Consider the following 12,713-nt stretch of genomic DNA (forward strand, 5'->3'; position numbering starts at 1 on the left):
TCCATATTTGCTAAGTAAACAAATTCATAGTGTGGGCCCTGGAGAAAATTCCTGAGGCTGTCTGATTTGATTACTTTCAGTGCTTTTCACTTGTAGTTAACTATTTAATGCCTATTAAAATGATTAAAAATTTAAGAATGAAGCACTCAATAGGTTGTGTGTGCTTCCTAATAGGTTTGCTATGTTTGTAAAATACAAAAAATAAAAAACAAAAAAATGTTAAAATGTCTTTTCTCCAGGGAACTAAAAGCTGACCACTTATTTCATTTAAATAAACCTATTCTCAAAACAACTCCACAACTCCGTGATGAAGCAGTTATCAGCCAACTCTTTAGTACATTTTTACAGGAAAGTTAAATTATGTATACTCTCTTTTAACTTTGCCTTATCTTTTTGTTGGAAGATGTAGATAAGTATTATTGTCTCCATTTTACCATCAGGGAAAGTGATAGTTACCCAAGATGATCCATGTTTAGGAACAGAATCCAGAAATCCTGACTTTTACAACTCATCTAGACAAACACTGATTGGAGAATCCTTGCAGGGACTCAGAAATAAGGTATAATCTGGTTCATAAATAATTCCTGTCTTCTCTAAAATAACCATATAATTAATTGTGTAAAGATAAATACTTTTATGCAGATAAGTTTTTCACTGTAGGAGGGAAATATGCATGTGAAGGGTTCACTTGATGGAGCTGGAAACGGGTATCACTTAAGTTTCAAATGTATCACTTAAGGTAAATTTGAAAGTGCCTTAGTGGTTGGTACTGTTCTTGCATTGCTGGCTCCTCTAGGTTTACACATAGAAGTCACTGTATGCTGGGGATTGGTTATGAAAATAGAGCCCTTCTCTGAAGAGGGTACCTGGCAACCAATTTACTCAACAGAATCATTCATGGTAAATGACTCATCTAGGAGTATTCAAAAGGAGTTACCCAAGGGAATGACCTTCGCCTCTTCAGAAAATGCTGTAAATCTTAAGACTTTGAGTCATGAGGCCACAGGGCCAGGAGTGGCATTGCGTAAAGGGCTAACCTCTGGTAATAAGAAAAAGGGATGGCCAACTGGTTGTTATGGAGACAAGGGATGAGTCACCTTCTTGTCTTTCTTTCCAGTGATCTTCCGGGATAGATAAAGCTCATGCCCTTGCTACTTAGTGGGCTTGCTTATGCTAATAATCATGTACTCAGAAATCTTTTTGGCTTCACTTCCTTGATTGCACATCCCCATTCAACAATCTTTGGTGGCATATCCATGCCCCTTAAGCTAACAGAACGGTTTTGCGATGATCCAGGTGTGTCTAGGAATTTATAATTTGTACACATGCAGTAAATGGTTTAGTAGTACCCCACCCAAAGCCTATAAAACTCCTCCAAGATAAGCGTAGAAAGCAATCTAATAACATTGATAAAAACACTATTGAGTAACTTCTATATACAAATCACTATGCTATTTGAAATAAGGAGCAAGCCCAGCATTAGCCCTCAAGCAATGAAGTTTTGCTGATTTCTACTGATAACAGATTTTTAGGCCCTTGATATGAAAGCAGGGACCCTGGGAAAGGCATCTCACCATGATGGAGAGGAGGAGCTTTGAGGAAGCTGGTGGCATGCCAGAAGATCCAGAAGGCATCTGGATGAGGGGAACTTTTGTTAGGGAGTGCCAGGAGAGAGTAGCAAATGAAGAGGAGAGCAAAGAGTGAATTTCCGAGGGTGAGTAGAGAAGAGAGAATAAAATAAGTGGAGGAGAAAGCAGAACCAATTTTTAATAGGGAGATAGAATTGAGGACTTCTCTGGCAGTCCAGTAGTTAAGATTCTGTGCTTGCAATACATGGGGTGAGAGTTTGATCCCTGGTCAACCTGACATGTGGCCCAGCCAAAAAAAAAAAGTAGAATTGGAGAGGATTATAGAGAGGACAGTAGGAAAAGTATGGACAAATAAAAAGTGTGAGTGAGCTGAAACAAGGCAGAAAAGAGATGATGAAAAACTACCCAGAAACCAGCATGACACTGGGGCCAAATAAGGAAAGAATGTCTGACGAAAGATGAAGCTCTTATAAGATATAAACAAAAATATGTGGATAGTAAGTAAAGGCAACAGAATACAGGAAAGCCAGATAAGGGAAAACAAACAAATCTTTCCAGTTTTTATATTTGGACCCTGGGGAATCCATGGCAAGTTTGGCAAATCTGTGTCCAAGGGATATTAACATACAAGTGAGAAGTGGAGTCGGGCACTGGGGCATTTGGTCTGTCTCAAGCCAACAACTGGATTCTGAATTTGGAATTATGTGGAACATGTGGCTGCCAGACGGAGGGACTGAAGGGGATACTGGTGTTATGGGGAACAAAATACATCTTGTTTTCCAGATCTAGGACAAAGGGATTGTGTTTGTGTGCTATTTCAATTCCTGGTTGTTTGCACATACTCCCTTCATTTTAGAGGTATTTAATGGGGGTCTAATATATGCCTCAACCGTTTTGCAAAATCCAAGTCTTGAAGGAGTTCTTCAAAGCCTGGTCAACAAGTGAGATGGGATCAGTGGCAGTGACAAGCTCAGTGCTGGTTTGCAAGGTCCCCTGTTACACTCTAACTAGAACTCCTTGGGAGCACAAGGGAAGCCGAAGCCTGCTTTGAAGGGAGACCCCACCCCTTCTTGGATGGGAAAGACAGTATCACCAGAAAAAAGGTCTCCTGGCACCACAATAGGTAGAAAGGGCCTTCTCCAGCCATGTATCAGCCTGGCCATCTCAGTGATGCCTGCCCTGGAGCCTGACACTAGGCCTGGCTTCTTCCCAGCTACCACCTAAACCCCCATGCCTGCCACAGCCACTTTTCTCAATCACTGGGCTTCTGGAACATCCAGCAGACCCTGTCACAGCTGCTGCCATTATTGAGAAAGCCAGAGCGAGGATCTGTGCATCAACCACTATCTGAACTGCCTCTTTAGTGATTTTGTTTTTCTTTTTGGCTGTACAAGCTTTTCGTTGCAGTGCGCAGGCTTATTTGCTCCATGACATGTGGGATCTTAGTTCTTCCACCAGGGATCAAACCCTCATCCCTTACACTGGAAGCTAAATTCTTAACCAGTGGACTACCAAGGAAGTCCCTCTCAGCTGCCTCTTTGAGGGGCCATCAAACTAGGAAAAGGATAGAGAATATATTCACTTGCTAGGGCTACTGAGACAAAGTTCTACAGGCTTGGTGGCTTCAACCACACAGATGTATTTTCTCACAGTTCAGGAGGCTCGAAGTCTGAGATCAAGGTGTCAGCAGAGTTGGTTTCTTCTCAGCCTCTGTCCATGCCCTGCAAATGGCCACTTTCTCCCTGTGGCCTCACATGGTCTTTCTTCTGTACATATTTTTGTCCACATTTCCTCTTCTTATAAGGACATCAGACTTTCCTGGTGGCTCAGATGGTAAAGCATCTGCCTACAACGCGGGAGACCTGGGTTCAATCCCTGGGTTGGGAAAATCCTCTGGAGAAGTAAATGGCAACCCACTCCAGTACTCTTGCCTGGAAAATCCCACAGATGGAGGAACATGGTAGGCTACAGTCCATGGGGTCACAAAGAGTCGGACATGACTGAGCGACTTCACTTTTATAAGGACATCAGTATATTGAATTAGGGCCCACCTAATGACTTAATTTTAACTTAACCTCTTTAAAGACTTTGTCTCCAAATACAGTCACATTCTAAGGTACAGGGTGTTAGAACTTCAACACATGGATTTGGAGGACACAGTTCAGTTCACACAGAGAGAGAATGGGAAGGAGTGGGGAGGGGGTGACCGTATTTCAGGATCAGGGATCCTGTCTCCAGGGAGGTGATAACTGAGCTGCGATGTAAACAAGGAGGAGGGACCAGCAGGAACAGCACTGAGAGCAGCGGCAGGGACAGGTGACAGGGCAGACACCTACTTGGCATCTTCTCTGGCCCATTTCTCTCAGAAGCCCCTTCCTGGCATCTGAGCAGGAGAGGCTCCCAGCAACCATGTTGGCACCACCTCTTGCCCCCACAGGAGTCGATGGAATCAGGAGCAAACTCTTGAAACAGGCTGAGCGTTTGGATTCTCTCACCTGGGAGCTTGCATGTGGGCCTCTGAGAGACTGTCAGTCAGTCGGTACATGTGGCTGCATCTGTACCATGTGGACTTGGGAGCTACGTGAAGTGAAGAGCAGAGAAAGCTGAAGAGATGAATCAAGAAGCCTCAAGGGGAGAAGAGACAAGACACACAGAGCATTCTGACATATTTAAATGTCTGGTTCCAGGCCTTTTCAGAGCCCAAGCTTAATTTCTGCATTTGGATTTTATGGGTCACTCTTGCCCATCACCCCTAACACCCTACCTTTAAAAAAAATCCTTTTTCTGCTTAGGTTTGCTAAAGCTGATTTCTGTCATTTGCCATCAAGGAGCCCTAATATAGAACCCAGGCCCTCATAGGACTTCACTGAAGTCCATGTGACTTGTGAACGGCTGGATCATCTGTGTGTGAGTGCATGCTACTTAAGATCTGAACCAAACAAGAAAAGGAAAGAGAGAAAAAAAAAATTGAGGGAGTGGTTAGGATTCTGGGCTTTCACCACCATGGCCTGGGTTCAGTCCCTGCTTGGGGAACTAAGATTTTGCAAGCCACTTAGCACAGCCAAAAAAAAAGAAATAAAGAAAGACTTGAATCAGAGAGAACTGGCTTTCAGTGTTGTTGCCATAGCTACCGCTACGTGACTCATGTTCTAGGATTTCTACACTGAATCTTAACACTGCCCATCCACAACTCAGGGGCCTGGGAGACACCCCGCTCTTGGGAAGTCTTTTCTGGGAACTCGGCATTGGGCAATACCTTCTCTAATAGGTGGCCTGTCCACTGTCAGCCCAGCCTTGCTTAGATCCACAATTTTCTGATCTTTGTCCCCAACAATCCCTCGTGAGTGCTGGCCTCCACCTTGCTGCATTCTCCAGGACTGTCATTCCACTCCTCACGTGCTCCTTGGTGGATTCTATCCTCTTCTTCCTCCCCAAATCATACACACACACCCCCAAATCATGCAAACCCCTCTCCCCACACTGCAGAATCACATAGGCTTGCTTAACATGGATTTCCTTCAGCCTGTTGCTAACACTGGAGCAGCTGAAACACTCCCTGGGTGTGTCTCCTCCAACCTGCTGGTCTGTTAGGTTAGGAGAAATGGAGAGGAGGAAACCAGCCACTATAGATAAGCATATAGATAAGCTTATAGATAAGCCTGCACAGAGCTACTGCTCTCAGTGCAAACAGAACTCTGGACACTGCCAACCCCGAGGCAGGGTGGGGTGGAACAGGATTAACAGACTCGCATTGGGAGATCAGTCCAATCGGCATACAGGCACCATGTCAGCAAGCGTGAGTATCTCCATGGAATGAACTGGGAGATCTGTTTTGTGTAGAAAATAGGAGAATATGGAGGAAGATTCCCCCTTCTGCACATTTGAAGGGCATGCCATGGGCTCTGAATCCACAAGGGCAGAACCAAGGTCATAAATCTCGAAGAGAAGCTGAGAGGCACGCAGGTAAGCTGAGAGGCTGTTTACTATAAACTGTGGAAATCTATTGCCTAGAAAAGTATACTCTGAATCATACCCAGAGCGTGAGGCAGGGATAAGTGGTAAGTACTTTTCAGAGGAGGCCTTTTTCTTTCTAATCCAGGTTGTAAGTCAGAGCTCTCCAAACCTCTTGTTATCATTCAGTTCAGTTTGGTTCAGTCGCTCAGTCGTGTCCGACTCTTTGCGACCCCATGAATCGCAGCACGCCAGGCCTCCCTGTCCATCACCATCTCCCGGAGTTCACTCAGACTCACGTCCATCGAGTCCGTGATGCCATCCAGCCTCATCCTCTGTCGTCCCCTTCTCCTCCTGCCCCCAATCCCTCCCAGCATCAGAGTCTTTTCCAATGAGTCAACTCTTTGCATGAGATGTCCAAAGTACTGGAGCTTCAGCTTTAGCATCATTCCTTCCAAAGAAATCCCAAGGTTGATCTCCTTCAGAATGGACTGGTTGGATCTCCTTGCAGTCCAAGGGACTCTCAAGAGTCTTCTCCAACACCATAGTTCAAACGCATCAATTCTTCGGCGCTCAGCCTTCTTCACAGTCCAACTCTCACATCCATACATGACCACAGGAAAAACCATAGCCTTGACTAGACGGACCTTAGTCGGCAAAGTAGTCTCTGCTTTTGAATATACACTCTAGGTTGGTCATAACTTTTATTCCAAGGAGTAAGCGTCTTTTAATTTCATGGCTGCAGTCACCATCTGCAGTGATTCTGGAGCCCCCAAAAATAAAGTCTGACACTGTTTCTACTGTTTCCCCATCTATTTCCCATGAAGTGATGGGACCAGATGCCATGATCTTCATTTTCTGAATGTTGAGGTTTAAGCCAACTTTTTCACTCTCCTCTTTCACTTTCATCAAGAGGCTTTTTAGCTCCTCTTCACTTTCTGCCATAAGGGTGGTGTCATCTGCATATCTGAGGTTATCATTAGCTGTCAGATTAGAGCTAGATTGACAAGCTCTTGATATGATCATGGGACCTGAGAACTACTTGCCCATGATCCCAGCAAGAGTAAAAGTCAATGGCCTTACAGTCCAATAGGAATTGGTCTTACAGCCCAATTTCTGTTTGGGCTAAATCTAGCATAGAATTGGAGGCTGGGATGGAATTGGACCATGGAAAGTAAAGTTCATGTTTATAGAGTTGAGAATGAGTACTATAACATTTACGTTAATAAAAGCTCTTTCTGGCAGCAAAGGAAAAGTCAGAGCATGGTCATTGATTCCTGGTGATATACTAGCATAAAAAAAGTAAGAACAAATGTACCTGCTACTAGTATAAGATTCCAACAGATTAACTGTTATTTATTATCTCCCTGTAGATAGACCACAGATTCCACTATAATCATTATCACTAGAAAAGAAAGCAAGTGAAGTCACTCAGTCATGTCCAACTTATTGCGACCCCATGAACTGTAGCTCACCAGGCTCCTCCATCCATGGGGTTTTCCAGGCAACGGTACTGGAATGGGTTGCCATTTCCTTCTCCAGGGGATCTTTCTGACCCAGGGATCGAACGCGGCTCTCCCATGTTGTAGGCAGATGCTTCACCGTATGAGCCACCAGGGAAGTCCACCTGGTGCTCATTTGGCCTCTGCCAATTCATTTCTTCCTTCAGTCATCATGTTGTCACTCAGACGTAATTATGTCTACTATTCTCCAGACATCATGGTAGAAGAAGACATAAAAGTAAATAAGACAGCCTCCCATCCAGTTCTAAACTTTCTCGCATGAACCTTTCCTGTTCAAGGGAAGCCCCCAACTGGGTCAGGAGCCCCCAACTACTGGGTCAGGCACACACATAATAAACTAAGTACAGGGACTTCCTTGGTGGTCCAGTGGTTAAGACTCTGCATGTCCACTGCACAGGGCGTGGCTTCCATCCCTGGCTGGGGAACTAAGATCTTACACTCTGTGCTCAGCCAAACAAAAAACCCCAAGTGGGTACCATACACTGTGATAACCGCTGGAGTAGAGGAGTATGACACATTGTAGGGGAGGAAAGAGCAAGGAGCAATGTATTCTTCCTGGGAGTGGGAAAAGGTGGAGCAGGGCCAATGGAGACAGTTCGACCAAAGTCACTGAGGGTAGGTGTGCCAGGCATGGTAGCAATGATAGGAGTCAAGGTTTAACTGGATTTATTACGTGCCAAGAGCTAGGTAGGATTGTTCTCATCTTGCTGATGAGGACACTGAAACACAGAGTCAGATAACACAGAGTCAAGTAGTTCAGGGTCACAGAACCATGGCAGAATTGAAGTCTGAAACCAGGGCAGGTTGGTCTCAAGTCTCTGCAGTGAACCAATGCTATACCATCTGATCTGGGAGGCAATGGGCACATGGTGATAGGTGTGCTGCAGTCAGATTCTAAATGGCCTTTAATGCCATATGCTTTATCCTGGGGTGAGGGAGCCTTTCTAAACAGACGTGAATAAATAATAAATCAACAGACATAGATGTTTGCTTTGGGAGGATAAAACAAGGGCTGGATGACTGATGAAGAAGAGAAAGACTGAAAAGAGGCAACGCACAGAGACTATTGTAATACTTTAAAGAGAATATCCAGAGCAGGGATAATGGGAACAGGAGCAGGTTATCTCATTATCTCACCGATAGGCTTGGAGCTTGATGTCAAATACCTGGCACACGTGCCACCACTTGAAGCAGAGCTGATGACTGATCACTGTACTTTTTCTTGGTGAGGTCACATGCGGCCTCAGTATCCTTCTCAACACAGTGGTACTCCAGGCACCAACTGCTAATTGGTTAGAGTCGGTACCTTAGATGAAACCTGTTCGCCATCCCCGTTGGTATAGATATTCTAGGTGTGGAATTCAATGGAAGACAGAGGCCTGGAAAGTGAATGGCATCTCCCAGCTTGGACAGAAGACAGAGAACGCTGAGGATGGAACCCTGGGAATACCAGTCACTCGGCTGTGTAAGGAGAGCCCTGTCCGGTAGAGAAGAATGCTGCCAGGTGGAGACAGTCAGGTGTGTTAGTACTGGGAGAGGCTGAGGGCCACAGTGAACCTGCCATAAGGATTCATAATGGGGGAAACCCTCACTGCCAATCTTGAGAGGATAGTTCAGTAGTGTGGGGTGAGCAGGAACCAACTGACATGGTTTGGTGGCTGAAAAGAAGATGAAGAATATAGTACTATTCTGTCAAGACGCTTAGAGGCAAGGTTAAAGGGAAGAACCACAGCATGTTGCTGACAGGAAAGGAGGTGAACAGGATGAGACTGATGTTGGACAAAATAAGAACAAGGAGGATGTCTTCTTGGAAAGAGTGTAATTTACCTCTGTCGGCTTTCCAGGTGGCGCAGTGGTAAAGAATCTGCTTGTCAATGCAGGAGACGCAAGAGATACAGGTTTGATCCCTAGGTCAGTAAGATCCCCTGGAAGAGGAAACGGCAACCCACTCCAGTATTCTTACCTGGAAAATTCCACGAACAGAGGAGCCTGGCAGGCTACAACTCATGAGGTCACCAGGAAAACACCAGGCACCGAATGAGCACATATTGAATAAAGTGACTAAATGGTTGAATGACATCCCCTTTTCTTAGACATGAAGGAAGGAGTAATTAGGACTAATGTTCTTGATAGCAGTGGGTGGAGAAAATAATTTTTAACTGATGATAAAGGTGGTGAAGGGACTTCCCTGGTGGTCCAGTGACTAAGACTCTGCGCTCCCAATGCAGGGGACCTGGATCAGGGAGCTAGATCCCACAGACAGCAACTAAGAGTTTGCATGTCACTACCAAAAGATCCTGCATGTCACAATGAAGATCAAAGCTCCTTTGTGGCAAGTAAGACCTGACACAGCCAAAGAAATAAAAAGAAGGTGGTGAAGAGTGAAGGTGTGGGCAGAGAAAGTGATGGGCTAGTTACAGTCAAATCCACCAGAATTTGTGTAAAAACTATACAGAATTTTCACCCTTAAAGTCAAAGAAAGAAAGGCAACAGTCAATATTTCCTTTCGAAACACACGCTAAGTCATGTGACTAAGGGTTTCTAGAGCTCAGTGATTAATGATGGATATGGTACTCCCTTTATACTTTTCTTTCAAGAGATAACACCCAAGACAAACACAGAGTAACCAGCTCTGTCTTCTAGCCTTTTGCTGATGTGCAGAAGCTTTTTAAAATAAATAGAAGTACACTAGTTTTACAAATGTAAGTGTGATCGAGTATGGGGAAAAGTGTTTCTTCCACTTCTTTTTCCTCTTGGGAACTAAAAAAAAAAAGTTTTAAAAAAATGTTTTCCCTTTGCCATAGCCTGTGAGAAAACAAAAATTACATAGCTGTTTGCCAAAAAACACAGTTCTGGCAGCTATATGATCATATTTGTACCTCTTTATAATTAGGATGAGGCTTGAAAAAATACTTTTATTCCTTTAATGATACTATAGAGTCTAGGTTATTCCTTCTGCTCTTTCTCATCTGCTTATCTGATTTTTCTGAAGGGTAGGCACTTTCACATATCAATGATTTCCCGGGTTTCTAAGAACTTTAGACAGGTCTCTCTAACCATGTCACCCCATGTCCCACTTCTTGAAGAGACAGAACCCTTTTATATGGGGACTCTACCGGTGGATTGCCAACTCCTTAATTCTCTCCAAACAGATGTGAGATTCTTAGATCTGAGCAAGGAAAATCCAACAAGGTTTTGACCCAGAGGTCAGTTGGCCTTGTAGGAGCCCCCAGGGTGGGTTTTGCAGAGCTGGAGAATAGGCAGACTCAGCCATCCCGAAGAAATGTGTCCTTCTGACCATCGTTCTCTAAAGCCAAAATCTTACAGAGTAGACGGGTTAATGTTTTGCGTTAGGTTCCTTTGGTTTTTAAAAGAGGTTGCTGGTGTTTCCTTATTTGATCACAATGGCATCAAGTCATATGCTTCTGTGTTTGGACATCAGGGTACCTCCTATTCCTGGCTAAGTGGGTTTAGAGGCATGTGTCATGTGCCCAAGCAAAAGAGTCTCTGGGGAATCCCTGCTTTTCCTGTTGCTGCACATGATTGTGTCCAAGCATTTAGAAATAGGGCGTCCTCACAGTTTAAGTGCTTGTGAGGAAATCATAGATAGAACTCAAGCCAAGTAGCATGGTTTATTGGGTGAGTTGGCAGTAAAGGTTCTCACGATCCAGGAGACCGGCTTCAGACAAGGACAGACAGAGCCTTACATCCTGGTGGAGCCACTCAGGACAGTTTAAAGCAGCAGGCTGGACTTAAATCAAAGGAAGCCTCTGCATCGAATGGAAGCAGTGGAGAGTCTGATGTTAGTCAAAGCAATAATGTTCTGTGGTTCAGTCCTCTATGCTTCAGGACCTGGTAGGGAACAAAGGGGGAGGCCTGGGGGGTTAGGGGCAAAAGATCCAATCCTCATATTCATAAAGAGCCTCAGATTTGGACTTCTGCCCTACCTACAAATGAGGTTATGAATTCAGACACAAAATTGTAGTTACAAGAGGGACAAAAGCGATAGTATTCATCATATAATTTTAATTTCAAAAGCACATTAAAATATAGTATGGTTTTGAAACTTTGCTTAGCCTTTTATTTTTTAAATAGGAGCCTCAAAAGGGCTTCCCTGGTAGCTCAGCTGGCAAAGAATCCGCCTGCCATGTGGGAGACCTAGGTTTGATCCCTAAGTTCGGGAAGATCCCCTGGAGCAGGGCATGGCAACTCACTCCAGTATTCTTGCCTGGAGTATCCCCATGGACAAAGGAACCTGGTGGGCTACAGACCAAGGGGTCACAGAGTTGGACACGACTGAGCGACTAAGCACAGCACAGCACCGGAGCCTCAATAGTGGAATAAACCTGTCTTCCCTCTGCTTTCCTGTTAGCAGAGGGACATTTAGTAAGTAAGTGTTTTTTAGTGAGTAAATTTATTTGGCTGTGCAGGGTCTTAGTTGCAGTGTGTGGGATCTAGTTCCCCAACCCGGGTCAGAGTCTTGGCCACTGGACCACCAGGGAAATCCCATAATAAGTATTGACTGAATAACTCGGAGCCAGGGAGTATGAATAATACAAGCTTATGGAGAGTTTACCAAGGAAAGCAATTCTACACCCTTTTCCTGGCCGTCGGTGTTCCCTGCTCACCCCCAGGAGCGTGCTCCCTCAGGGTGGCTAGCTCCCACCTGCGCCGGGGTTGCTAGAACTGCTGGGGGCCCCACGCAGAGCCCGCAGCGCCCACGCAGAGCCCGCAGCGCCCACACATTCTCAGCTTCCTCTAATCCTGGCTGCTCCGTGAGTGGCTCCTCTCATCTCCTGAACACCTCAGGGGGTGGATCGAGCAAGATACATCTGAAAAGGACACATGAAAAAAGACAGGTTTCTTTCCCTGCCTGAGGGGAAACAAATCTCACGATGACGTCCAGTTCAGGTTTTGCTGCAGAGCCGAGCTCTCTCTGCCCACCCCACCCCCACCCCAAGGCCATGGGATGAAAGACAACACTAACGCTCATTTCTCCATTGGCTGTTCACACACATCATCAGTCGTGGAAGCCACACCTGAAGCCTTTCATCTAGAAATGTATTGTTGTTTAATCGCCAAGTCATGCCTGCCTCTTTTGCAACCCCATGGACTGTTGGGGTTCCTCTGTCCATGGGATTTCCCAGGCAAGAATACTGGGGTGGGTTGTCATTTCCTCTTCCAGGGGATCTTCCCGACCCAGGGATTGAACCTGTGTCTCCTGCATCTCCTGCATTGGCAGGTGGACTCTTTGCCACTGAGCCACCTGGGAAACTCATTTAGAAACTGCAGCCTCATGGACTGTACCCTCTGTCCATGGAATTCCCCAGGCAGTAATAGTAGAGTGGGTTGCCATTCCCTTTTCCAGGGAATCTTTTTGACCCAGGGATTGAACCTGGTCTCCCTCATTGTGGGCAGATTCTTTACCATCTGAGCCACCAGGGAAGCCCAGATTAATGAACTCAGAGTATCAGTATAATCAGTCACAGAGCTTTAGTATTTGAGCTCTTTCAGTTAAACAGCATAAGGCCCAGGACACCAAGAATCACCAGTGCAGACAAACAGACAGCGATTATCTGTGGGGTGATAGGAATGATAATCTCTTTTCAATTTGATTCAACAAATATTTATCTAGGCTTACTCTGGACAA

General features: G+C 45.1%; 1 long non-coding RNA gene across 2 annotated transcripts in view; it reads left to right on the forward strand.

The window, feature by feature from the left end:
* LOC102185573 overlaps positions 5,299 to 12,713 on the forward strand; it is a 49,536-nt gene continuing 42,121 nt past the window's right edge. For both annotated transcript variants that reach the window (XR_001918671.1, XR_001296190.2), the window contains exon 1: positions 5,299 to 5,552. This is a non-coding gene — a long non-coding RNA (uncharacterized LOC102185573). The remainder of the gene's footprint in view (positions 5,553 to 12,713) is intronic.

Source organism: Capra hircus, chromosome 10 (assembly GCF_001704415.2).
Source record: "Capra hircus breed San Clemente chromosome 10, ASM170441v1, whole genome shotgun sequence".
NCBI lineage: Eukaryota > Metazoa > Chordata > Mammalia > Artiodactyla > Bovidae > Capra > Capra hircus.